We start from the raw sequence: 27,678 nt of genomic DNA, 5'->3' as shown, positions 1-27,678 counted from the left end.
TTTTATGATAATGAAAATAATAATGGATTTTTATTTAATTACAAGTTGTGGTTTACAAAGATGTCGTGCAACCCATACTGTTTGCACAAATATTCAAGTAATCACGTTGTGGTGTTATGTCAGTGCACAGAAAAGATCATTTAAGCCAAATCATTCCATTGGCACCTAGTAATTCCAGAAACATGCAATAATGGCTGATCTGTAACACTATGTATGCTTTATGTACCTAGCACATGACCTACAATGAATGTAGCAGAAATATTTCATGTGGTGCAATTACTAGAAAGCAATTGTTTGTTTGTCCTACTGATAAAACGGAATTTATATATTTATTTATTTATTTATTTATTTATAAGATTTTACTTATTTATTCATGAAAAACACACAGAGAGAGAGGCAGAGGGAGAAGCAGGTTCCATGCAAAGAGCCTGACGTGGGACTCGATCCCGGGTCTCCAGGATCACACCCTGGGCTGAAGGCAGCGCTAAACCACTGAGCCACCCGGGCTGCCCAAAATGGAATTTAACAGAAAATTCTTACACTGATTTAGTTTTGAAATTTTAAAACTTAAGTAAAACTAAGAATTAATTCTCCACTTACATTAGCCACAGTGAAAATGCTCAGTGGTTACACGTGGCTAGTGGCTACTATATTGGAAAGCACAGTAGAAATACAAAACCACGACAATAAATGGCCTAAGCAATTCTTCTGCTTAGTTTCTTCCATGAAGAAACTTCCCCCATGTGTACCAGAGGGCAGGCAGGAGGGTATCCCTTGCAACCTTGTTTACAGTGGTCAGCAACCAGAACAACCCTGATACCTATCAATTGGACTATGACCCAAAAAATTGCAGTGTATCCATTCTAAGGAACTTTATGCCACAGTTTAAAAGATTTTTAGGAGTGCCTGGGTGGCTCAGTACGTTAAGCCTCTGCCTTCAGCTCAGGTCATGATCTTGGAGTCCTGGACTGCACCCCCCCCCCCCACACACACACACCATTCCTTCTCTCTTTCTCTCTCTCTTACTCTCTCTCTCTCATAAGTAAATATTTTTTAAAAATAAGAATAAATAAGATAGTTTTTTTTTAACCAGCGCAATTGGGTGGATCAGTCAGCTAAACATCTAACTTGATTTTGGCTTAGGTCATCATCTCAGGGTCATGAGATCGAGCCCTGCATCAGGCTGCATGCTCAATGGAGAATCTGCTTGAGATTCTCTCTCTCAATCTCCATCTGCCACTCCCCCCATACTCTCTGTCTCTCAAACAAATAAATCTTTTTAAAAAATTAAACAGGTATTTACTTAAATCTCCAAGACATATTACAGGTGGGGAGGGGAAAAAGCAAATTGTACAATGTGATATTATTTTTAAAATACCGGGATCCCTGGGTGGCGCAGCGGTTTGGCGCCTGCCTTTGGCCCAGGGCGCGATCCTGGAGACCCGGGATCAAATCCCACGTCGGGCTCCCAGTGCATGGAGCCTGCTTCTCCCTCTGCCTATGTCTCTGCCTCTCTCTCTCTCTGTGTGTGTGACTATCATAAATAAATAAATAAATTTATAAAATAAAATTAAAAAATATATTTTTAAAATACCACATTTTGGGGGTGCCTGGGTGGCTCAGTTATTTAGGCCTCCAACCCTTGATTTTGGCTCAGGTCGTGATCTCAGGGTCCTGGGATTGAGCCCTGGGTAGGGCTCACTGCTCAGTTGAGGAGTCTGCTTTGCCCTCTCCTAGAGCTCTGTTCCTCCCTCTTGCTCTCTCTCTCTCTGTTTCCCAAATTAAAACAAACAAACAAACAAAAAACACATTTTAAAATTGAGTAGATAGTTGGATAAATAGATACACACCAGGGTGGTTACCTCTGAGTCTCTGTGGAGGGAGAGAGAAAATTTAGACTAACTGGGATTTAATAAGAAGAATACATTAATGTATTACTCATATAATTAAAATTAACTTGGGAGAAAAAGAACTTAAGAGGAAGTCTTGATAAGTGGAAAGATGAGCAAAGACACCAATTAAATAGAATTAACTGCAATACAGATTATACGGTGTCTAAATAAGTGTTATCACATGGTTATAATATTTAGTGCATATGTCAAAAGTAATTCTTCAAAAAGAAGATGCGCAAATTATATGGTGGCCTTTCTGTAAACGGAAAGTGGGAAATGCCAAACAGTGATCAAAACTAATTTATGAGGCTTGCTTCCACCAGTGTTTTGGCTAGCATCCAGGTTCCCCATCAACACTGCTGCTGCATGAAAAGCCTCCAGACCACGGTCTCAGTTGGCATCCAACCCACTGACCTCAACATTTTCCAGTCGTTCCTGTATTTCCATTTTCATATCCACTGTTCTTTTCTTCTGCTTTCTTGATTTCTTAAATATAGACGTTGATTAAGTGGGAACTAGGATCTAAACAACATAACCTTTCTCAGGAAAGAAGAGGCTGTGGAATCTAAATGTCTGGAGTCCTCAATGCACCCTCTTTTTACCTTAGAAAAACCCGATTTCAAATGAATAGATTCCCAACGCCAGTTCTCTGCCCTCCCAGTAGATCCAGTTTACCCCAGGGCCTATAGGACATGGACTGATAAATTTAATCTTTATCCCAAATGACCCTATCTCCACCTGACATTGATTGAGTAAATAGATTAGTCAAGAAAGACAACGAAATCAGCAGAGAGACCAGAGAATCTCCTCAAACTGTATAAACGCGTCCTGAAATTGGAGCTTCTTGGGAGCGTTTGCTTCAAACCATTCCCTAAATTGAAATTGCATTCCACTTCTGTAAGATCACAGCCTTAGAAATGCAGCCTAAGACTGAATTGTGGAAACTATCTAAGTGGAGGATGTGTGTCTATGAATAAAACCGAAATGAATTAATCTATAAAAAGTAGAGCCATAACACCAACAAAGACAACATGACTCACACTGCAAATGACAAGAAGAAAAAGTAAACAAGAGAGCATTACCTTCGGGAAATACAAAACAGGAGGAAAATGATAAGACCTAATAATACAGCAGAAATAAAAAAGACTTAAGCAACCCAATTAAAAACAAAACATTTTAGATTTTTAAAATCCAGCCATATCATGTTTCCAAAGAGGCCAGACTAATAAAAAGCGAATCAAAAATGTTAAGGGGTGGGGTGCCTGGGTTACAGATGTGCCTTCACCTCAGGACATGATCCCAGGGTCCTAGGATGGAGCCCTGCTCAGCGGGGAGCCTGCTTCTCCCTCTCTCTCAGCCTGCCGCTCCCCATGCTGGTTCCCTTTCTCTTTCTCAAATAAATAATTTATTTTTTTTTATTTTTTATTTATTTTTTTTAGTGTTAAGGGGGGAAAAGGGAGGCTGCTCTAGAATACACCAGGAATACAAACATAAACAGGACAGTAATAGCAATTCTAGAGGAAAGAGGACACATAACCAAAGCATTTTAGGCAGAGTGTTATTTTATGGTAGGAAGTAGAATCTCTCTAAAGGATAATAACCTTTTTATGAACGTCTGAAATAAAAAGCAAAGCACTGACAGAAAAAAAAATGATAGAAATTGTCAAAGAGAAATTCTGCTTTGTGTTTTTAAGCCATTCCTACTGTAGTCATCATTTATTTCTATGACATGACCAAAGTAAGGAGGAAAGTCTTACCAGAGTTTTTCCTGATTCCAGGATAATATATGCTGGCTGAGCTCATTATAACTAGTTCAGTAAGAAAAATTAATCTCCTGTGATAAACGTAGCTTACAGCATTAAAGAAGCCAACAAAATTCTCTGCTACAAAAAAATGTAGCAAATGCATTTCCTGTATCAAATGGTTATTGTTTTAAAATGTTAAGTCAACAAGTCCTTAGAATACTAAAACCGATATCTGAACTTAAAGTTCCTTGCCTTTCTTAATTATCAAAGTTAGATCAAAACTTAATTTTATGATGCCAAAAATTCATAAAAGTACAGATTTAACTTAATTTTATGACTAGCATATAAATATTTATTTCATTTTTGTTTTTTTAAAGAAATCTAAGTAGAGGTGCCTGGCTGACTGTCACAGAGCTTGCAACTCTTGATCTTAGGGTTGTGAATTTGAGCCCACATTGGGTGCAGAGATTATTTAAATAAATAAAACTTAAGGGGCGCCTGGGTGACTCGGTAAACTGTCCAACTCTTAATTTTGGCTCAGGTCATGATCTCAGGGTCATGAGATCAAACCCTGCATTGGGCTCTACACTGGGGGTGGAGCCTGCTTTAAATTCTCTCTCTTCCTCTGCTCCTCCTCCCTCATTCATAAATCAATCAGTCAGTCTAAAAAAACACATATCGATGAATAATATCAGGGTAATGAAAAAATCAGAATGCGTAGAATTTTTTAAAAATCACCCCTATAAATTACTTTGGGGAAAAAAGGAAAAAAAAAACCCTTCAGTTTCTGTTTATGTACAAAAGAATACAAATAGAACACTGCCTTTCAAAAACTGATGAGATGTAGGCAACTCAATAATCAGAAGCAAAATCATAATTTTAAGTGCGTTTGTTAAGATAGAATGAAAAGAGAGGCGCCTGAGAGGCTCAGTTATAGTGTCCAACTCTTGATTTCATCTCAGATCATGATCTCAGGGTCATGAGATCAAGTCCCACATTGGGCTCCACACTGGGTGTGATCCTGCTTGAGAGAGAGAGAGAGAGAGAGAGAGAGAGAGAGAGAGAGAGAAGAAGAAGGAAGGAAGGAAGGAAGGAAGGAAGGGAGGAAAAGAAATGTTTCTGATAAAAGGGGGTTATGAGGGGTGCCTGGCTGGCTCATTTGGTGGAGCATGCAACTCTTCACCTCAGGATCATGAGTTCAAGCCCCATATTGGGTGGAGAGATTACTTACAAATGAAATCTTAAAAAAGGGGGGGGGGGAATTACAGAAAGACACCTAAAAGGAGTAAAATAGCAGGTAGATGGAATTAAGCATGATAAAAGCAGACATGACAAAGTTAAGCGATATAGAGAAAAAAATGTTAAATAAATACATGACCTGGATCATTGATGAAATCAGTAAAATAAAACTCTAGAGAGATCTATCAAGGAAAATAGAATGCATATTTTAAAATTTCAAAATAAAAAAGTAGGTTTAGCCAGAGATCCAGTTGAGATTTAGAAAGATAGGAGAAAATTTTGTCAATTCTATGCTAATTTTTAAATTAAGTTTTTTAGATTATTTTACGATTTTTTTTTTACCAAGATATATGAGGACCAATGCTTTTTTTTTTTTTTTTTAAGGTTTTATTTATTTATTCATGAGAGAGACACACAGACACAGGCAGAGGGAGAAGCAGGCTCCATGCCGGGAGCCCGATATGGGACTTGATCCTGGGTCTCCAGGATCACACCCTAGGCCAAATGCAGCACTAAACCGCTGAGCCACCTGGGCTGCCCAGATGCTTATTAATATACTTCCAAATACTCAGCATTTCCTACATTTCTGAAATATGTTAAGTTTTCTTTAAATAATATCTTATTTAAGATATGATATTTATAAATGAGATTGGTATATAGTTTTTTATAACATGATTTTCAGGTTTTAATGTGGCTTTCACAGAAAAAATGAATGTCTTTTCATTCTCTTTGCTCTAATATAATTTATATAGAAGTAGAATTGTCTGTTAGTGGCTAATTGAAAAAATTCCTCTGAGAAACCCTCAGGGTCTGGTGGATTTGCTACAGGGAGCTGGTTGATATTCTCAGTTTTGTTTCTGTTTATTGTTTGGAGATTTTCATTCAGATTTTCAATTTTTTTTAAAAAGATATATTTATTTGATAGAGAGAGAGAGAGAGAGAGCACCAACAGGGAGGGGCAAAGGGAGAAGAATCCAAAGCTGACTGCACTGATCACAGAGTCAGATGCAGGGCTTCATCTCACAATGGCGAGATCATAACCTGAGCAGAAACCAAGAGTCAAATACTTAATGGACTGAGCCACCCAGGCACCCCTAGATTCTCTAATTTAATTGCACAAACTTTGGGACGCCTGGGTGGCTCAGTGCTTGAGCCTCTGCCTTCGGCCCAGGGCGTGATCCTGGGGTCCTGGGATCCAGTTCTGATTCGGGCTCTCTGCAGGGAGTCTGCTTCTCCCTCTGCCTGTGTCTCTGCCTCTCTCTGTGTCTTTTATGAATAAATAAATAAAATCTTTAAAGAAAAATAATTGCACAAAGTTTAGCAAGGTACTAAGTATTTTCATTTCTCCTGTATGATGTTCCCCTGTCTGATGGTTTTGTTTCCAAATTCATGAATTTCTTTATTATTTTCTTCCTTCTGACTTCATAGGATAGTTTGTTCTTTTTCTAATTCTGTCAATGGCATACTGAATTTATTTCATTGCCTTCTTTACTAATGTGTTTAAGACTATGTATTTTCCTCTTAACCCAGCATTAGCTGTATGACATAGGTTTTTACCATCTATTAAGCTTTTTTTCATTATTCAAGATACTGGGGGAAATTCTGGTTTACAATTTTTCTTTGATCCCTCCCCACCTCAATGGGTGGTAGGTTTTTCATTATAATTATTTTCTAATCCTTGTTTTGTTGTGAGTTTTCTAGTTTTCTAGCATTGTGATTTGAAAATGGTCTGTACTGTTTGTGCTTTTTTGAATTTTGTTAGGATTTTCTTTGTAGCCTGATATATAGTCTGTTATTGTAAAAATTCCACAGGCTAGGGACACCTGGGTGGCTCACGGGTTCAGGGCGTGATCCCAGGGTTCTGGAATCCAGTCCCGCATCAGGCTCCCTGCATGGAGCCTGCTTCTCCCTCTACCTATGTCTCTGCCTCTCTCTCTGTGTCTCTTATGAATAAATAAAATCTTCACACACACACACACACAAATTCCACAGGCTCATGAAAAGGTTTATCCTCTATATCAGAGTATAGCATCTGATACAAAATGACAAAACCAGCTTTATTAAATATACATTCAGGTTCTTGAAGTTTTGTTTTTTTTTTTTAAGATTTTATTTATTTATTCACGACAGACAGAGAGAGAGGCAGAGGGAGGGGCAGGCTCCCTGCGGGGATCCCGGTGTGGAATTCGATTCTGGAACTCCGGGATCACGACCTGATCCAAAGGCAGATGCTCAACCACTGAGCCACCCCGGCATCCCAGGTCCTTGAAGTCTTTATTTTTAATTTCCTTATCTATCAGGGGAGAAACGAACTATAGTTAAGTCTGTTAGTCCTTGGTGTGTGTTGGAAGTTGATACTCTGAATATTTTGATGCTATTTTTGGTTATTTTCTCAATCATTGAAGTTTTAGCCTAAATGTGGAAGGTATGAGCCCTTTGTCATTATAAAATCCCTCCACTGGTCTTCATTACCTCATTGAAACTTGGATTTAATTTTGCCTAATATTAATGTCATGAACCTTGCTTTCTTTGTTGTTGTTAACTTCATCCAGCATGTCTTTGTTCACACCTTTCAACCTTTCTGAGAAACTTAAAACATATTATTTTGTTTTCAACTCAAAGTTGGGTTTTGCTTTTTTGACCCAACCTGAAAGGGTTTTCTCTGTAAATTGTTTCTTTAAAAAAAAAAATCCACATACACTTATTGAAATAAGAAGCACTTTGTTTTAATTCTCTCATGTTCTATTTTCTGTTTTAACATTTTCTCAGTTCTCTCCAATTTGATACAAGCATTATGTTTGCATTGCTTCACATTACTTTGTATCTATGTGTTTCTGGTAATTTTTAGCTTTATAATTTTAGCTTGCCTTTATGCTTTTAGATAATATTTTAAACCTCTACTTCCTCATTTGTCAGTGATAGAAAATGTCTCACCCAGCTTTTCCAGAGATCCCATCCACTACCCTTCTTGCCAAAAGTGGGGGTAGGAGACGGCCACCATGTACCTCCACCTATCACAACTGCCCTCAGGAGACTTACCTGATTTCTTCTCCTTATTGTCTTCTGTCTAATTCCTTTTATGACAGGGGATGGTTAGAATGAGGTGGTTGAAACCCATCTATACCTCTTTTTCCTGCTCTCCTACCATCTGAGAAAAACGCTGCCAGCCCGTAGCTGTTTTCCAACACTCTAGTAGAACAGCGAGATGAAGGCAGGGCCTTCTCCAAGGATGGGGGAGCCTTCTCTCTAGGCTGGGACTCATCCGTCAGTTGACTTCTCTCCAAATTGGGGATATTACTCAGATTTTCCAGCATTTTCACCATTACCTCCTACCCATTCCTCAACCCCTCTTCTTGGGATGCAGGGTAGAAGCTGCTTGTTGATTCCATGAAGCTTCTGTATTTCCTCCATTGACATTTTAAAGCCATAACATGGGGTCATAAACCTCTCTCTTCTTCTAAATGTTCCTGATGGGTTTTTTAAATCTAGATTTTTTTCATTTTTTTGTTCATTTTGTTTTATTGGAATAGGAAAAGTATTTTTGTTTCTCTCCACCTTTATATTCCAGAAAGTTCCCTTGTTCTTCACAGCATAATATTCTGAAGTATACATGCACTGTAATTTAACTAACCATCCTTTTACTGAAAGAGCAGTTAATTAATTAATGGAGCGAGTAATTAATGCCCAGCATGATAAGGAAGCAGGGAAATGATCATGTTTACATAGAACTGGTGGAATTTTCAACCGATACAGTCCTCAAAAGATGTAATCTATCAACAATCTTAAAAACATCTGTGCTCTTTAATTCAGAAATCCCATGTGTAGAAATTGATGTTAAGAAAATAATTATAGCAGAGCCTGATGATTACTATGCAAGAATCTTCACTGGTGCTTTATTTGGAAAAGCAAAAATGTTGGAAATGCAATTATTCAACAATAGATGTCTGGTTAGAAAATTATGGTACAGGTATGTGGTGAGATCTATGCAGCCATTAGTCACTGTGAAGGGGTGGTAAAGAGACCTCACGTTGTGTGCAGAGAGGCACTCTGAGGTGCGCTGCCCGTGGTGTTTTTCATCTTCTTTCACTGGCCTACAGTCAGTGGAAATAATGCCTAGATTCTGGCAGTAAAGTAATTCCTAGTCCTGGTTCTGGTAAAGGTAGGACCACTCTAAGGGTATGAGTGTGAGTATACATGTGTGTACCCAAGCATGCATACACTCACATGCTTCCTAGCATGTGAGATAAGCTAGAAAAAAGGAGATAAGCTAGAAAAAACTGTTTTTACCAACATCACTTCTAAAGGGAGCACTGAATTTATTTGAAAGAAATTTCTTTTAAAAAAAATTTATTTATTTAAGAGAGAGAGAAAGTGAGCATAAGCTGGGAGGAGGGGTAGAGGGAGAGGAAAAGCAGACTCCCCGCTGCAGAGGGAGCCCAATGTGGGGACTCCATCCCAGGATCATGACGTGAGCTGATGGCAGATGCTTAAGTACCTGAACCACCTCAGTACCCCTATTTGAAAGAAATTTATTGATAAACTACTTAGAAGTGAGTGCAAAATACAAGTGACCTAAATTTTGTAAGAGACAAAAGAATCTTCTGGTTCATTCCAGAAGAAGTGGAAAGCGAGGAGTAGGAAGATGTGTCAGGGGTTCCCAAGACCACTCTCAGCTTCGATGATTCCTGGAAGGGTTCATAGAGCTCAAAAAAGCTGTTATATTCACAGTTAACATTTGTTATGTGAAAGGGTACGCATTAAAGGAGCCAAGGGGAAAGCTGCCCCTGCAGAGTCCAGGCGCTGGCTTCCAGTTGTACCTCCAAAGAGGGATCATGTAGACAACACTGAATTGTCCTGGCAGGGATGTGTGACAACTCACACAGAGTGCTTTCAACCAGGGAGGCTCCTCTAAGCCTTGGTGTCTTTAGTTTTTACTGGGGGTCAATCATGTCAGGACCGTGTGACTGACCTTAATTAGGTCAGCCGTCTCCAGCCTGTCCAGAAGTCCCACTGATAGAGCGTGGCCCAAAGTCCCCACCACAAATCACATATTCGCATAAACTCTCTGGCAGGGCCCAAGGCTTCAGGTCTACAAAGACACTCTTCTCACACCGGTTATTCCAAGGCCTTAAAGGTCATCTTCCAGGGCATATGAGAAGCCAGGCTTTTTTATGAAATATGCAAGGTTTGACCATCCCAAGCCTGCTGAGTTAACCCCATAGGGCATAGAAAGGAAGGACAAATGAAAACTGGGACGTCAGAAGACTCTTGTGGACAGAGTGTCCTGCCTATAATCCCCAAATCTCCGAGAAAAGCTTATAAGCCCTGAAATGCTTTCTGTAAAGGCTTTCTGTGAGCACGTAGTTTTGCATCAGAAAAAAGTGTTCATTTGGGGCGAGGGTGGTAGAGAACAAAAGTGGAGGCAGACAGAAACCAGGGAAGGTAAGCCACAGGACTAGAGGGAATCATGCAGGGGGGTGCCATCAGCTTCCACTATCAGGGGGGCTGGACCAGGGTGGAGAGGCTGTTTTGATGAGAAAACGGGCAAGTGTATTTTTTAAAACACCATTTCTCTCGGGCAGCCCGGGGGGCTCAGCTATTTAGCGCCGCCTTCAGCCCGGTGTATGATCCTGGAGACCTGGGATCGAGTCCCACATCGGGCTCCCTGCATGGAGCTTGCTCTCTCTCTCTCTCTCTCTAAAAGAAATAAATAAAATCTTAAAAACAAAAAACAAAAAAAACCCCACCATTTCTCTGTCTTCTTTGTAGGACTCATTGTCATAGTGCTTTCTCTCAAGTGGTGGCTTTCAGCCCTGGCCATACATTCCAATCACTTGGAAAGAATTTTTTAAATGGCCCCACCCCAAATGAATCAGAGTCTCTGGAAATCAGGGCTGAGCAGTGGTTTTTTGGTTTTTTTTTTTTTTTTTTTTTTTGGTTTTGGTTTGCCTTTTTTTTTTTTTTTAATTCCGTGGATGAATCTAATGCATAGACAGGGTTGAGATCCACTGCTCAGAAACGACCATCACAGTTCTAACAATAATCAACAGGATTTCTCAACCTCACTACTATTGATATTTTGGCCCAATTATCCTGATTTGGGGGCTTGTCTTGTGCATTGTAGGGTGTGTGTTTAGCAGTACCCATTGGCCTCTACCCTCTATATGCCAGTAACACCCCACTCCCCAGTTGCAACAATAAAAAATGTCTCCAGACACTGCCAATATTCACCAGGGGGTCAAAATCACTTCTGGCTGAGAACTACAGCCTTTAAAGAATTATTAAAGGTGCCACTTGCAGTAAATTTTCTTGAGGGGAACAGATCTTTCTCTGCCCCTCTATCTGTGCTCTGCTGGCGTATCAATCAAATCTGTGTGAAGTGCTACTGGTACAAGGCAGCTGATGTGTGGTCCACAATCAGTGGAAAGTTACGAGCAGTTGTCCTGCAGCAACGATGCACACCAATGTAAATTGGAAATTTTCTGAGTGTTTCTGAGAAATGGCGTTTAAAGCACAGGCTGGGAAAAAAAGGAAAAAGAGCACAGCCCAGGAACAAATCCTGATTGCAACATTTATTCCCCGAGTTATCTTGGTTTTTTAGTTAGCTTCTACTAACCAAAGCCAGTGAAGAAAAAAAAAAGGCTGAAAATAGCACTATCCTGTTGTTCATGAATCTATGGTCAGCTGGGAGGCTGTGCTGGACTTATCTGGGCTCACTCATGTGTCTGTGGTCAGCTGCACGTTGGAGAAGTGGCTTTGTTGATATTAGTTGGGCTCCGTCACATGCCTGGGTCTTAGCCAGAAAAACTGGACTCCTTTCCACCTGGTCTCTCCTTCTGCAAAAGGCTAGCTAGGCCTTGTACACATGGGAATGTCGGGGTTCCCAAAGCACAACTGGAGCCATGCATGGCCTGGGCCCTGCATCCCTTCCCCTGCATTTCTTTGAGCCAAGAAGATCACAAGGCTGGGGCGGGTCGGGGACAGATTCCTCTCTTGATGGGAAGAGCTGCAAAGTCATTTGCAAGGTGACAGACACAGGGAGAGATGGAAACTGTGGTCATTTCTGCAATCTACCACATTCGGGCAAGCTTCTTAAACCTCCGTAAGCCTCCACTTTCTCAGCTGTAAAACAGGAGGGGAATATTATCTACCTCAGAGTCGTGAAGATTCTGTGCCTAGTACATGATTAGTGCTTCCGTATAATAGCTATGGTTACTGTCTTGTCATTCTGCCCTTTAATATATTTCAACGATTGCCCTTCCCTTGGGGAATGAAATTTGAATCCCTTAGTGCCACTGTGAAAGCCTTCATGATTTGGATCTTGTCGATCGAATCCTTCCCGACCTCCCCATCTCATGTCAGTAACTACTTTAATTTGCTTGAAGGTATGTCATCCCAACCTGTGCTTCCATGTTTTCACTAATGCTGTTCCTTCCACCTGGGACATCCACCTGTCTCCTTGGCAGCCCCTGATCACTTCAATGCAGCTGAGATGCGGTCTCCTGTGGGGCCTGCTTCTTGCCCCAGCCCTCCCTCTCTGAGAAGAGGTAATGATTCATTCTTTACAAAGGTCCATGGTGACCGTAGGTGGGACACACAGGAAGTACTGGTTATCATTGAACCACATCTTGAGGGAGTCACCCTCTCTTCAGTGTCTCAGTACTTCCGATCACACAGGAAAGTTTCCTTTTGGTGCTGGTGTGTCTTTGAACATCCCCGGTATCCTTGGCAGTCTCCTTTTTTAACAGAGAGAAAGTGAACCTGGGTCTCAAACCTTTCGGGAGGAAAAAAGAATTAGCACTGAATTGTTTCCATCATTTTTATTTTTACAGTTACTTTCTTTCGTGGCAAGAGAGTTTTACATTTTTCATGGCCCTGTAAAGTTTCCTTCAAAACTGCCTTTATTTGGCCAATAAAAAAGGAACCAATTAAAAGAGAAAACCTAAAGTAAATATCAATGTGGGTGGTCCTCAGGACAAAAATAGAGAAGGGATAGTAGAGTGACAAGTTTGGGAAAATCCTGAAATGGATCAACTATACAAACTCTTCTAATAAAAATCCTCCAGTGCTTATAGGCTTCCCTAGTTGTTGGTGGAGTCATGCCTTTGTCTAACACCAGATCCTCAGTCTGCGAGGGCAGCGACCAGGTCTTCCCAGTCTTTGCCACCAGCTCCTCACAAAGGTGCTGGCAAAGTCAGCATTCTGGGGCTGTTCGTGGGAGGTGAGGGAGTAGCCAGTGATTCATAATCCTGTACTCAGCCGGATTGCATTATCCTGGCAGTGATAGTAGGAGAAGAGGGAAAGAAGGAGTACTGTTAGTAGCAATTGTAGTAATAGTAAGAGTAGAAATGGTAACAGTACCAGGAGCGGTCATGGTGATAGGAGGTGTGGTTGTCGGAGTAGCAATAGTAGAACTAGTCATGGTGGTAAGAGTAGCAACCGTTTGCTGAACACCTAATATGGACCAGGTATTGGACTTAATCCTCGATGCACCTGCCCATTTGTTCTCATCACAACCCTACAAGCTACTCTTACTACCTCCATTTTACAGATGAGACATTGAAGCTTGATGAGCTCAAATAATTGGCTGGGAAGTAGCAAAGCTGCGAGTCTACGGTCAGTCTGATTCCCAGGTTTGTGCTCTTCGTGACCAGAGACAACTCCTCACACAAGGGTTTCCAGAATGCAATGCTTTGCACCTTTCCAAAGGCAATGGGAACGTTGCTTCAGCAATTCATGTATAATTTAAGGAAAATCTGAAGCAATTTGAATATTTAAATTATGTCTTATGAAGGCAACGTAAAAAAAAATCTGCTTCTCTTCAATTTACTACAATGCCCAGAATTTCAGTAGAATATCTGAGAACTCTCCTGTCTCTACTCTGTCTCCAAACACCCCCAGCCCCACCCATGCCATCTCCAGCTTCTAGTCTCTTGTTTCACTGAAGAAATGAGATTCAGGTGGAAAAATACTGGCACAAGCTTGACCGAGGTTCTCTAATAAAGACACTGTGCATCACGCATCAGCTGCTGGCTGTTGCCATGGTGACAGCCACAATTTCTCCCAGACAGCTTGGGTCTGAAGGGAGGGTGGACCCTAGGGGAACAAGTGGATTTCTCCAACCTGTCAGTCCCTCTCACCTTTCCTGTTCCTCTCACATCCCCCACTCCCACCAGCCCCCGCACTTCCTTAGATGCCGCTGACAGCGGGGACCAGTATACCCCTCCATGTCATTAGCATTTGGCTCTGAGCCCAGTGTTCTGGCAGCACATTCCTCACCTTCCCCGCCAGCCAATCTCCTTTCCCCAGCATCCCTCCATCAGCACTGCAGCAGCTGCACCAACCATCTTAGCACCAAGGTCACCACCAGGGCCAACAGTGACAAAGCACCCCCTTCCTTCTTGGGTGGGCATTGTACCAGCTGATACCTCACTGTTGTCTGAGCCATTGGGGTTATAAGATTGTGATCTGAAAAAACAGGCTGTCCATTGGGGCACTTGGGTGGCTCAGTCGATTAAGTGTCTGACTCTTGGTTTCAGCTTAGGTCATCATCTCAGGGTCATGAGATGAAGCCCCACATCAGGCTCTGCACTAAGCATGGAGTCTGCTTGAGATTTTCTCTCTCTCTCTGCCCCTCCTCCCTCCCTCTCTCTCTTTTTCTCAAAAATAAAAATAAGTAAATCTTAAAAAAAAAAAAAAAAGAGGGTGTCCCTAGGAGAACAGGTAAGGGGAAACACCAGTCCTTGGATGGGTTAAGAGATTCGTTCGGTTTGAGATTCATCAATTAGGTTCTCCTGGACAGAAAGACAGAGTCAAGATGAGTACAATATCTCAGGAAGGGTGAGAAAAGAATCAGAAAAGTTCCCATGTCAGGGTGCCTGGGTGGCTCAGTCGGTTAAGCGTCTGCCTTCAGCTCAGGTCATGATCTCAAGGTTCTGGGATTGAGCCCCATGTTGGGCTGCCTGCTAAGTGGGGAATCTGCTTCTCCCTCTCCCCCACTCCTGCTCATGTGCTCACTCGCTCTCTCTCTGATAAATAAATAAATCTAAAAAAAAAAAAAAAAAAGTGGGCAGCCCTGGTGGCTTAGCAGTTTAGCATCGCCTTCAGCCTGGGGTGTGATCCTGGAGACCCAGGATCGAGTCCCACTTCGGGCTCCCTGTATGGAGCCTGCTTCTCCCTCTGCCTGTGTCTCTGTCTGTCTCTCTCTGTCTCTCTGTCTTTCATGAATAAATAAATAAAATCTTAAAAAAAAAAAGTTCTCATGTTGAAGCAGCTTGCAGCCTGGGGCACTGAAGATGGTAATGGTGGTTGTGATGCAGGTGGTGATGCAGAGGATAAGGGTGTTGATCCTGATGATGACAACAGACCATTTATTGAGTATTTACTGTGTGCCAGACTTCATACTAAGCACTTTGCAAGCATTTTTGCATAGAATCCTTATATCAACTATGCAGTGACATGTACTAGCTAGGTGGTAGCTACTATTCCTATACCCCATTCACAGGTGGGGATATAAGATGTAGAAAAGTTAAATATCTCACCCCAAGGAAGAACAATCCTGCAAATCCAGAACATGGGCCATTCTACAAGACAGTTGGCCTGAACTCTTCCAAAATACTGATGTCATTTACGAAAGGGTAGGGTTCCTTCCTAGAAAAAAGAAGAGAAAAGAGACTAAGAACCAAATGCAATCTGTGATCTTATATTCAGTCCTGATAGGGAAAATAATAACAGTATAGAAGACGTTAGAGGCACAATTGGTGAGATTTGAATATGGACTGCATATTAGATGACATTAGGAATCATTGTTAATTTTTACTAAGTGTGATACTAGTATTGTGCTTATGTAGGAGAACATACTTATTTTAAGTGATATAAGCTGTAATACGTGGGGGAGAAGTGCCATGATGCCTGCAATTTACTTGAACATATACTTACTCTGTGATATTTTCTAATAGTGAACTCTCTGATTCTCTCTAACTAGGAGCCCTACAATCCAATTCAATTGTGACTGTAACTACTGCCCAGAGTTAGTGCAGACCCCATGGTCCGTCCCACAAGACTGCCCCACTTGAGATACCAGTCATAAGCCCCGGGTTGTCACCTGTACTTCTGACTGCCAGGCTGTAAATTCAGGGTAAGGGAAAAAGGCGCAGAGCTTCCAGGCCGTCTCGGGGCACATGACCCTCCCAGCCTCTCAGGGTGTTTGCTATCACCAAAGCTCTCTAAACCCTGTCACTGGCAGGTTCTTACAGAGGTTGCATCACATAGGCAGGATTGATGAAATCATTGGCTGTTAGCAGCCAACTCCTATCTCCAGCCCCTCTCCCCTTCCCAGATGTGGGAGGAGGGGGCTGAAAGTTCCAGCCATCTCCATGTGCCTTGCTTGGTCTTTCTGGTGACCAGCCCCCCCATCCTGAAGCTATCTAGGGACCCCCAGCCACAGTCGTTCATTAGCATACAAAAGGCATTCTTAAAAAAAAAAAAAAAGCATTCTTATCAATCCCAGGGATTACAGGGGGGTTAGGAGCTGTGTACCAGGAAACTGGGGGGGGGGGGGGGAACAAATATCGATTTTTGTTGTGATATCACACTTATGCACACACACAAATATAGGAAAGTGTTAACAACTATTGAACCCTGGTGGTTCATCCTTAGGTTATCAGTAGCATAGTAGGTCGTAATAGTATTATCCTTTCAACTTTTCTGTATGCATGAAATTTTTCATAACAAGTGTGAGGAAAAGTAGAAAAGAAAAGTTGAATAACTTGTCCAAGTCCCAAGGTCATAGCTGTTAGGTGTCAGAAGTGAACTCTGCTCCGAGCCTCCTGGCTTCAAAGCCTGTGTCCCAGAACCGTGTTCTGTTGCTCACCTTAGACATACCAGCAGGTTCACTTTGCAGGGGGCCATGTACCCTGTGACAGTGAGGAAGCAGGTTCTGGCATGGTCGGAGAATCCCACCAGCCCAAGCAGTGAAACAACCCTTCAGCTATTCACTCAAGAGATCTTTTTGTGAGACAATTGTGTGACTGTCAGAGGCTACAGGAATGCAGTTGTGAATGAAAACAGACAAAAATCCCCGCCTCTGTGCAGCTTACATTGCAACCACTTTAGACTACATTCTTAGCAGCAGAGTCTGGCATCAGATATCATTTGAAACATATTTCTGGGTGCACCCTAGGAAGGGGAGTCAGGAGCTATGTTCTATCATTTTTGTAGCATCAAAATATCTTCAGTGTCAATAACAACATCAACATTAGCAATATTATCGAGAGTATTTCTTAAAAGCACCAAGTCCAAAATTTACTTTCAACATAAGACTTAACAAGCCTGAAAGTATTAAGGTAATCATGTGGCCAACCGGGAACTGCCGCTGGCTGCCACCGCTGAGCATCGTAAGAGAGGATCATACCACATATCCCTAGCCCGGGAAAAGATCCAAATTCAAAATTTGAAGTACGGTTTCTACGGAATGCATATGGCTTTCACACCAGCGTAAAGTCGAAAAATCTAAGTCAAACCATCGTAAATCAGGGGCCATCTGTATTGGTTGAAACATCTACTCAATCTTGAAGATACTCCAGCAACACATATGTAGATCAAAAAAGTAAACTAATAGGTTATCAATGAATAAAAAAATAAAACCTTGGGGTTTATGAAAATATTTAGCAGCCTAAGATCAATTACACAGACCAAAGAGCTTGGAAGAAAATGTTTCTCCAGATAGAAAGATTTACTGCCAAGAAGGCAGCATGTTTGAAAAATGGCCTATACTCAAGGAGATAAAAGGGCAGATACTAAACCAGGGTGAAAAGAAAGAAATGGATACAAAGGATCAACTTAGCCAAAATTTTAGGAAGGCGGGAAAAGCAGAAATGACACAGGAGGAAGTTGTTTCAAGATGACAAAAGAAGAACTTGGGAAATGCAGAGGAAATTAATCAAGAAAGGAAAAAAGTAAGAGAAGAACCAGATCATGGAGCTTCTGACTTCCCTGTGGTGGGAAAACACTGGCAGTGAGTCTTAAAGCTAAAATTTATTTATTTATTTATTTATTTATTTATTTATTTATTTATTTTAAAGCTAAAATTTAATGATATAACACAACAAAGGTTTACTACCCGGAATCATTACCATGCGGAAGAGGAATTGAAGGAGAAAATGGGAAGAGCTACACAAACTCCCCTGAAGGATGTACTGTTATAAGTCATCAAAGCCCGGTTGAGGGGATATCACACCAGACCTGGAAGCATCATTAGTCTCTCCCAAGGAGTGAAATCTACAGATTGCAAATAATTTCTACTGACGATAACATTTCGCAAAACTTAACTGGTTTTGGATCCTAAATGCAGGGCAGTATCTGAACATGTATTAATAAAATGAAATGGAGGGAGGGAAGGGTGGCTTAAAATAAAAACAGCCATGGGGATATGATTATTTAGAAGGCAAGTAAAAACAAAAATGCCACTGGCAAATTAGGTCTAAAATTTTCCAGCCCTGGGTACCTCTTTCTAAATGCTACTTCCCAAAGGAAAGCCATTCAGGTAGAATGAGAAAGTTTACCAACGGTTTACTTTTTATTTCCAAACCATAGTTGACGCAAAAGTAAAATAGTAGTGAAGGATTTGGTGAGCCCACAAACAGAGAGGTACCAGTTTTCCTGGGTGGAATTAATTATCTGAGACTAACTAGAAAGGGCTTTCGCAGGTTATAGGGCCTTATAATGGTAATAAGTAGAGGTGGGACATCCTCTCCTCTCCATTTCAACAAAGTGACACACAAAAGCAGGTACACTGTTCAATGTATTGTGACGAAGCTGACACCCTGAAAAGTCATCCTTTTAAGTATGAATATTCTCTGAAAACATCCCTCCCTCAACACACACACACACACACACACACACACACACACACACACACACATATACATGTTGGTTTAAATCTCAGCAATTATGTCCATAAACTTTTTTAGAAAGGATCACCAAAAGGTTATGGAAAGGCTACCAGCCTAATCATTTTGGTTCATCCACTCCAGTTCTCCAGCCAACGTCACCAATTTCATGCAGTTTCCTGATCCCAAGGGTGTAGGGGAGATCAGAGAAGCAAGGCCTCTGGTGGACAGAGAGCGAACACACTGAAATTGCAAGAGAAGTACACAAAGATACTTCACATGAGAAAACCTAGAATCCTTCCTACAGATGTCTGAATTTCCTAAGATGCCAGGTTGCTAATGGATACAGATGCATTTCAGCTTTGGAAGAAGCTTCACATTAGATATGGGATCTTGAGCACCTACATGGGATCCGGGAATTCATACAACGCCCACCATGGTGCCCCTGGACACCTTCACTTCTCTGTTCACTGGATGTCACACAGCCTCGCAATCGCAGCCCAGAAGGATGTGCCACTCTGGCTTTTCTTCCTTCTTGTTCCCCACCTGTCAAAAGCACACCTATTCTTCTTGCTTAATGGAATGATTCCCAACCACAGTAAAAGGACTGAATGAAAAAGGAATTTCTGGCGGCCTCCCAGACACTAAAATAACTTCAAGGATGGACATTTAATTCAGATAATGCTTCAGAATTCACATCTGTGCTGGTAGGGTGGAAAGAGTCGAGGGTGATTTGCACTCACTGTCTCTGCTCCTCAACCTTCTCCTCTTCCCACTCACCACTTCTGAAACTGTTCTCCTCACAGTTTCCACCCGAAACCCTTCTCATCACGGTCACCGATGACCTCCTTTTTGCGCCGAGGGAGACATCTTGATTTCTTTACTGTGTCGGATGTATCTGATCACTTCTTTATTTTCCGATTCTTTTCTCCTGCAGAATCCATGACATCCCCAATCCCTTAGATGTTCCCACTTGTCAGAGTTCCATTCTCTGCCTTCTATTCTCTCTACAGTCATTGATGTAGTTTAAATACCATCCCCATGGCACTGATGCCCTATTTTCTCTCTCCAGTTCAGGCGTCACTTCTGAGCTCCTACGTTGGTGTCCCGTGGACTCTTGAATATCACCTGGTTGTCCCCTAAATTCCTTAAACTCAACATGTCCAATACTGGGCTTACATCCCTCTCTAAGTCTATTCTACCTCCAGTTTTCTTCCCCTCAGGCAAAGGCAAACTCTACCAGTTACCCAAACTTGAAACATGGGAGTCATCCTGAATGCCTCCCGCCCCTTCACTCACCACATCCAGTCACAGACTGGGGTGAATTTACCTGCAAAATAGCTTGTGAATCGCATGACCATTGTTTCTTGTTCCTTATGCTCATAATCTCTCTAGATGCCTTGTCTTGCCTCTGCTATGTTATAAACTCCATAAGGTCTGTCTTCAGCTTGGCCTGTCTCAGTCACCATTTTACCCTCAGGACCTAGGATAGAGCCTAGGCATAAAATGGGTGCTCAGGACATATTTGTTCAATTCATGAACAACACCTTCCTTGAACAGGCTATGCTTCTTCTGTTCTCTCACTATATCCATGGTTCACGTGATTGCTGGATTATCTTTCCAATGGTGGATAACCTCCAAGATGGTTCCCAATCTTGCCTTTCTATGTTCATGCCCTTATATAATTTCCTCCCCTTAACACTTGGACTGGGCCTAGCGAATCACTTCAAATGAATTGAATATGCCAAAGAAGCAATAGGATGTCACTTCTAAGATTAGGTGACAAAAAGACTCTGGTTCCATTTTGCCTGCCTTTTCTTGCTTGCTCTCTCTGAGGGAAGACAGCTACTATGTTGTGAGCTATCCAGTGGAAAGACCCACATGGCAAGGAACTGAGGAAGACCCCCCAGCCAACAGCCAGCAAGGAGACCTGCCAGCAACTGTGTGAGTGAGCTGGGAATTTGATTCTTCCTCACTTGAGCCATCAGATGAAACTGTAATCCCAGTCAACACCTTGACTGCACCCTTGTGGGCGACCCTGATCCACCGAAACTGTAAGATAATAAATATTGATTGTTTTAAGCTGCTAAATTCCACAGTGATTTGTTCTGTAAATATGGACAACTAATATGTGACCTAAGGCTTAATGTAAAATTGCAAGTTCTAAAACCTCTAATAGCCTGTGTTATCTGTGGTATATTCATACTATAAATACTTGGGAGTGGTTAAGAGAAGCTAAGTTGATCATACTAATGTGAAAAGGCTTTCAAGACATTGGACTTTAAGAAGCAAGGTGCAGGGCAGCCCAGGTGGCTCAGCGGTTTAGCCCCGACTTCAGCCCAGGGTGTGATCCTGGAGACCCGGGACCGAGTCCCACGTTGGGCTCCCTGCATGGAGCCTGCTTCTCCCTTTGCCTGTGTCTCTGCCCCTCTCTCTCTCTCTCTCTCTGTCATGAATAAATAAATAAATAAATAAATAAATAAATAATCTTTTAAAAAATAAATAAAAAATAAAAAGCAAGGTGCAGAGTAATACATATCATAGGGTATCATTCATGTAAAAGAAAAAATCCAACACAACACACAATATATTATCTATAGCTACATGTAAGTGTATGTAAATGCATGTAAAATGCAAAATAATTCCGGAGGTAAACATATCCACAGATAGCAGTGGTTACCTCGAGGTGGTTAAGGACTTAAACTCTGTCTATAGTTTTTGAAGATTTAACTCAAGGAATATGTTTATGTATAGCTTTTATAATGAAATGGGGGGATGCCTGTGTGGCTCAGCAGGTTTAGTGCCTGCCTTCGGGCCAGGGTGTGATCCTGGAGTCCCAGGATCAAGTCCCACATCAGGCTCCCTGTGTGGAGCCTGCTTCTCCCTCTGCCTGTCTCTGCTTCTCTCTCTTTCTCTCTCTCTCTCTCTCTCTCTCTCTCTGTCTCTCATGAATAAATAAATAAAAATCTTTAAAAAAATATAATGAAATGGGTAAATATTACACTAAAAAGGAAGAAAACAGGCATGAGGTTAGTTGTTCAAAATGGAAATTTCTTTTAATTAGTGAAGCTTAGGGGCAGCCCGGGTGGCTCAGCAGTTTAGCGCCGCCTTGAGCCCCAGGGGGTGATCCTGGAGTCCCAGGATCGAGTCCCACGTCGGGCTCTCCACATGGAGCCTGCTTCTCCCTTTGCCTGTGTCTCTGTCTCTCTCTCTCTTTCTCTCTCTGTGTGTGTCTCTCATAAATAAATAGAATCTTTTAAAAAGTTAGTAAAGCTTATTCCAATAAAACTCAAGTAATATAGACTGTATAAAGTAAAAGATGGAAGTCCATGATCATTCCATCTCCCCAGTTAACCATTACTAACAGTTTATTCTATACTCTTCCATACTTTTTTCTAAACCTAATGAATAAAAATGGGATCCTATTTCACTTACTGTTCTGTAGCCTGATTTTTTTTCTACTATCCATATATTGTGGGTATCTTTCTATACTCCTATACATGGGACTATTAATTTTTTTTTGCATATGCTTACCACTGTATCCTTAGGGGTTGGCACAATGCTTGAAGCTTAGCGGTTACTCAAAAAATATCCATTGAGTGCGTTCATTTATCTGGTCACTACTGACGGACAATTGGTTTGATTCTGCCCTTGTACATCTTTTTCATACTGGTATGATTATTTCCTTGAGATGGATTCCTAAAGATGAATCACAGGGTCACAAGGGCTGTCTTAAAAATCTCTAAGCATGTTGCCAAATCCCTCTGCATTTGGCATCGACTATATTCCATTCCTACCCATTGGTGTATACAAGTGCCTGTGTCCCCCATGTCCCCAGCAGTGTATAGAACTCATCTCTGACCTAAGGCAGTGATGGCTCCTCAACTATCAATATTGTATTGGAAGGGATCCCTGGGTGGCTCAGTGGTTTGGTGCCTGCCTTCGGTCCAGGGCGTGGCCCTGCAGTCTTAGGATCGAGTGGAGCCTGCTTCTCCCTCTGCCTGTGTCTCTGCCTCTCTCTCTCGCTCTCTGATGAATAAATAAATAAAATCTTAAAAAAAAAAAAAAGAAAGAAAAGTCCCTTTCAATATTGTATTGGAGAACTGGAGACCAGGCACTGAGCCTACCCAGCGCACTCGGGAAATTATTATAAACGAAGAGTACAATGGTCAGGGTCCCAGCAGGAGAGAGAAGGCACACTCAGATTAGGGTGACCAGAGGAACATTTAATAAAGGGACTCTTCCCAAAGGAGAGCAGGTTATCAGAATGCCACAAGCATCCTCACGGCCTAAGTACAGCAGGCTCAGTTATCACCCTAGGGCCACAGAGGCCAGCAGAAGAGTGGCAAAAGTACTGTAACCCAGGCACTGAGAAGGGCACGTGGAGAAGGCTGCCTGGGAAGAGCTGTCCTTCTAAGGCACCTCGAGACCTGCCAGGGAGGAAGCTGGCAATTTAATATCCTAACCTCCCTCTCCTCCTTCTCCCCTCCTGTTACCTTCTGGGACTCCCTCTGAGTCACAACCGGTGGAAAGCCAGAGGGCAAGGGAGCCCTTTGAATCATCTACATACTTGGCTTTCTGAGGCATAAGTCATACAGCATATAGTAAATGCTCAATAAATGTGTCATTGGATATAACGGTCACGGCAAGTCTTTGAGGCGTAGGTACTTACATTTCAGTGGGGAAACTGAGGCTCAGAGAGATTAACTAACTTGCCCAAGGTCACGTTGGTTTTTGAGGGCTCCTGAGCTCTGTGCTCAAGGGCTATGGAGCTTGGACCTGACAGCAAGTAGGCAATAGTCAGCGCAAACCTGTTGTCAGGTATCGAAACTCCCCAACACCGTGGATCCGGGCCCTCCTGCAGCCTCGGGGACATGTGAGGTGCTAGCTCAGGGGCAGAGGCCAGGTACCCCACCACGCCAGCCACGGCCTACGGAGGTGCACACAGGAGGGGGGCAGAGCAGGGTTGCATGTCTGACTGTGGGCACGGCTGCTCCAGGTCAGATCCCCACTCTGTCCCCCACCAGCTACGCAACCTTGGGCAGGCCCCTCAGCTTATCCTGGTCCTGTCCCTCCCTCTGGAAAGCGGGGATAATCGTGGGTCTTCCTCCGGACTGTTGCGAGGGCTTCGTGAGTCACAGCGTGGAGCGGCCGGCTCCTTTGGGTGCGCTGTGCCTCCCAGAGGGCTGCAGCCTCGCCCCCCTGCAGAGCTCCCGGGCTACGGCTCTCCTTACTTGCACTCTGCTCCCCAAGCCAGGGCGTCTTGCCCAGGGCTGTAAGGGGCCAGCTAGTCAGTATTTCTGGCTTCGTGGGCCATACCTCCCTGCCACCAACCCACCGCTGCCTTCCCAGGGCAAAAGACGCCAGAGATGATCTGTAAACGCGGGCAGGGCTGGGTTCCAATAAACCTTTATATGGACACTGATATCTGAATTTCATGTCACAAAATAATATTTCTTGGATTCTTTTTCAACAACTTACAATCATTCTTAGCTGGAGGACCATACAAAAACAAGCAGCCGGCGGGCACCTGGATGGCTCAGTCAGTTAAGCGTCTGCCTTTGACTCCGGTCATAATCCTGGGGTCCTGGGATCGAGCCCCGCATCAGGCTCCCTGCTCAGCGAGGCATCTGCTTCTCCCTCTGCCTCTGCCCTTCCCCCGACTTGTACTTGCTGTCTCTCTCATGCACTCTCTCTCTCTCAAATAAATAAGTAAAATTTTAAAACAAACAAAAACAAGTGGCAAGCCAGGTTAAGCCCTTAGTCTGAAATTAGCCACCCCCAGGTGTGGGCCTCTTCAGGTACAACGGACCCCCTAGCAGTGCACATGAAACCTGACTTTCTTCTGCATTCGCTCAGGGTCAGGCCTGGGAACAAACCCCACCTCCTCCGGTTAAGATAAATCGACCATGGGCCCTGTGCGATCCAGCTTCTGGCTCTCGCCTGCACAGTGCCGGGAACTTCAGCCCCTCTGGCATATTCCCAATTCTTCCAAGGGGCCAACTCCTTCCTGCCTCAGGGCTTCCAGAAGGGCACTTCCCTCTGTCCTGAGTGCACCTGCCCACTGCGTGATCATGGGACTGCATCTGTCTTTGTTCCCACTGTACTTTCAAGTCCCAGGATAGTGCCTCGCATACAGTCAGTGCTCAATAAACGTACATTAACCCCACAACAGGGCCTCAAGGTAGGTGCCTACATGCCAAGGGGACGTCTGAGGCTCAGAGAGGTGACTTAACTTGCTCAAGGCCACACAGCTGGTTTGGGAGGCTTCAGAGTGCTTTCCTCTGTTGCTCCAGAACTCTCAAAGTGCCTCGTATTCAGATGCCACCATCCACTATCTGGCAACCTCGGGTGAGTCACTTCGTCCCTCTGTGTCTCAGTTTCCTTGTCAGTAAAATGGGCATGAAAATAATCACAAGGCCGTTCTCCCTGGGTTCTCGTGATGACTGAATGAGTTCATAGACCAACAGTGTGTAGAAACGTGCCCAGCATTAGTCCTTGTCAACGTTAAGCACTCAGCTGTGAAGGAGACAGAGGTCTTAGGTCTGGGCAAAAGAAATGCCTTCCTCCTTCAGCCCTGCGTGACATTGCTCCCAGAGAGCTTGAAGGGGCTGGAGGGGCTGCACAGCCCTTGGTACTGGAGGCCCTTGGAGGAGGGGCCCCTGGATATTTCTAGTGAAAAGCAGGACCTCTCAGATTAGGAGGTGAGGCTACCCTGGCTTCGTTGGGGTTAAGTCCAACCAGAACGTGTTTATTTTCCCCTGTGTCTGGAAGGGCCTCTCTGGTCTCCATGGCAACGTGATTTCCTGTCCTGGTTTTCCCTTGGACGAGATACCTGCTGAATGCAGAGGCGTCTGGGCTAAAGCTCGGGGCGGAGGCCAGGGTTGAGGCAAGCCACTTTAACTGCCTCCCCCACGCCGGCCGGGTGGGCCGCCCAGCCAGGGCCCATGTCACAAGAGCCTTTGTTTACCAGCCCAGACATCCAACTTGAGGGTGACGTCATGGAATCCAACCCGGAATCCTTGCTACGCCCCATTTTCTTTCTGTCTTCCTTTTCGAGGGTTTTGTTTCTTACTGCGGCTGAGGACACAGAGGCTCACACGCATCTCTGGTTAGCTAAGAATATTTTTAAGTCCCCCTAATCACAGGTCATACCCTGAGTCTAGAAATTTCACTAACAGCCATTCATTCATTCATTCATTCATCCTTTCATTTTTAAAAAAATAGTTTTATTCATTCAACAAACACTTGTGTACTGGATTAAATCCCAAAACTGTTCTGGAACTGAAGAAATGAGCAGAATAGACTGGGTCTTCGGTCTTGAGGAGCCTGTCTACTGAAGGGACAGACATGTGGATGGCTAAGCACAGTCCAGTATGCCTCGCGCCTTGACAGAGGGCTCTGCAGGGTGGTGTGGACCCATGATGGCAAGCTCAACCTCTGCCACCTGCCTGCATTAGAATCAGCTCCTAAACTCTGTGGCCTTAGGCAAATCCTGAGTCTGAGCCCAAGCCTCGGTCTTCTCATCTGTAAAATGGGGTTACCCCTTGGGGGCATTACATAGCATGGTGGTTAGGGGGTCTGCCTTCTGGCATGACACTGACTGGTTCAGGTTTCAGCTCTACTACTTACCAGCTTGGGCAAGTTAGTTAACCTCTCTGTTCAGTGCGGACTGTCCTAGTGCCCGCTGCACAGAGCTACTTGAGGTTTAAGTGAGCGAGGGCAAGCACCTAGGACAGTACCCTTAGATCTGTTGTAACATTGCCACCACCTCAAAGGACCCTGGGAACCCAGAGGAGAGAGACAGTCTCTGTGGAGAATTGGAGGATGAGCAGTGAGAGAGACCTTACCAGAGGAGGGAGCGTCTAGATAATTAGCTATTTAACATCTATACCTCCTCCTACTTCCTTAAAGTCAGGGATCATATTTGCATTATTTCCTGCATCTTATTCCCACCTCTGAGCACAGTCCGTGGAGTAAGAGATCAGCGAAAATGTGAACAATTGAATGGCTGAAAGCTAAGTCTAATCTCCTTGTCATGCTTGCAATTTGACTAACACCTTCTGTGATGGTCAATTTTATGTGTCAGTTTGACTGGGCCACAGGGTGTCCAGATGTTTGGTTAAACACTATTTTTGGATGCATCTGTAAGAGTGTTTTTGGATGTGATTACCGTTGGAATTGGTAGACTGAGTAAAACAGATTAATGGTGCTGGTGGGGCTCATCTAATCTGTTGAAGACCTGAACAGAATTAACAGGCTGTATAAGAAAGAATTTTCTTTCTCTGCCTGACTGTATTCAAGCTGAGACATTAGTCTCCTGCCTTCAGCTTCAGACTCGGGCTGGGATTTATACCACTGGCTCTCCTGGGTCTCAGGTCTTTGGAATTGGACTAGAACAATACCATTGGCTCTCCTGGGTTTAGATTTCTCATCCTCCATAATCAGGTGAGTCAATTGTTTATCATAAATCTCTTTCTATATATCCTATTAGATCTGTTTCTTTGAAGAACCCTGACTAATACATTCATCATACTTAATAAAATTTCTGGAAATTCTTCCCAGCCCACCACCCTAGGCTCCAGTTGTAATAAACCTTAAGAAGCCATGAATTTAAAGGGCTGTCCCAACTTTCTTCGACATCCTTCTCTCCTTTGCTAACAGGTGAAATCCTACTCATTTATTTACTCACTCACATTTATTTAAAATAACAACTGTGATCAAAATAATAGTGTACGGGATGCTATGAAATAAATTGTAAAGGAGATTTTGCCGTCCCTTCAGCACACTTTCTACATCCTCTCTGACATTCTGAAGCACCTTGAGACATTGACCCTCAGCACCAGGGTCAAGCAGGAAAAGGGGAGAATCCTGATTGACAAAACCATTTTGGATATTTCATCTTCTACATCA

At 43.1% G+C, this 27,678-nt stretch overlaps 1 long non-coding RNA gene across 5 annotated transcripts; it reads right to left on the bottom strand.

Moving 5' to 3' along the window:
* Positions 1-10,558: 10,558 nt before the first annotated feature.
* On the bottom strand, positions 10,559-25,714 carry LOC102156764. Of its 5 annotated transcripts, none has more exons than XR_005360791.1 (5): positions 24,650-25,704; positions 22,300-22,464; positions 15,418-15,526; positions 12,277-12,650; positions 10,559-11,998 (listed from the first exon to the last, which is right to left on the bottom strand). It is a non-coding gene; the product is annotated as an uncharacterized LOC102156764 (long non-coding RNA). The 5 variants fall into 5 exon arrangements; XR_005360792.1 differs by having other exon boundaries at positions 10,563-12,650; positions 24,650-25,284; positions 25,601-25,714; XR_005360789.1 differs by having other exon boundaries at positions 10,563-12,650.
* Between the last annotated feature and the right edge of the window lie 1,964 nt (positions 25,715-27,678).

Source organism: Canis lupus, chromosome 6, assembly GCF_011100685.1.
Source record: "Canis lupus familiaris isolate Mischka breed German Shepherd chromosome 6, alternate assembly UU_Cfam_GSD_1.0, whole genome shotgun sequence".
NCBI lineage: Eukaryota > Metazoa > Chordata > Mammalia > Carnivora > Canidae > Canis > Canis lupus.
The sequence above is the reverse complement of the archived record's forward strand: the minus strand, read 5'-3'. Positions and strand labels throughout refer to the sequence as shown.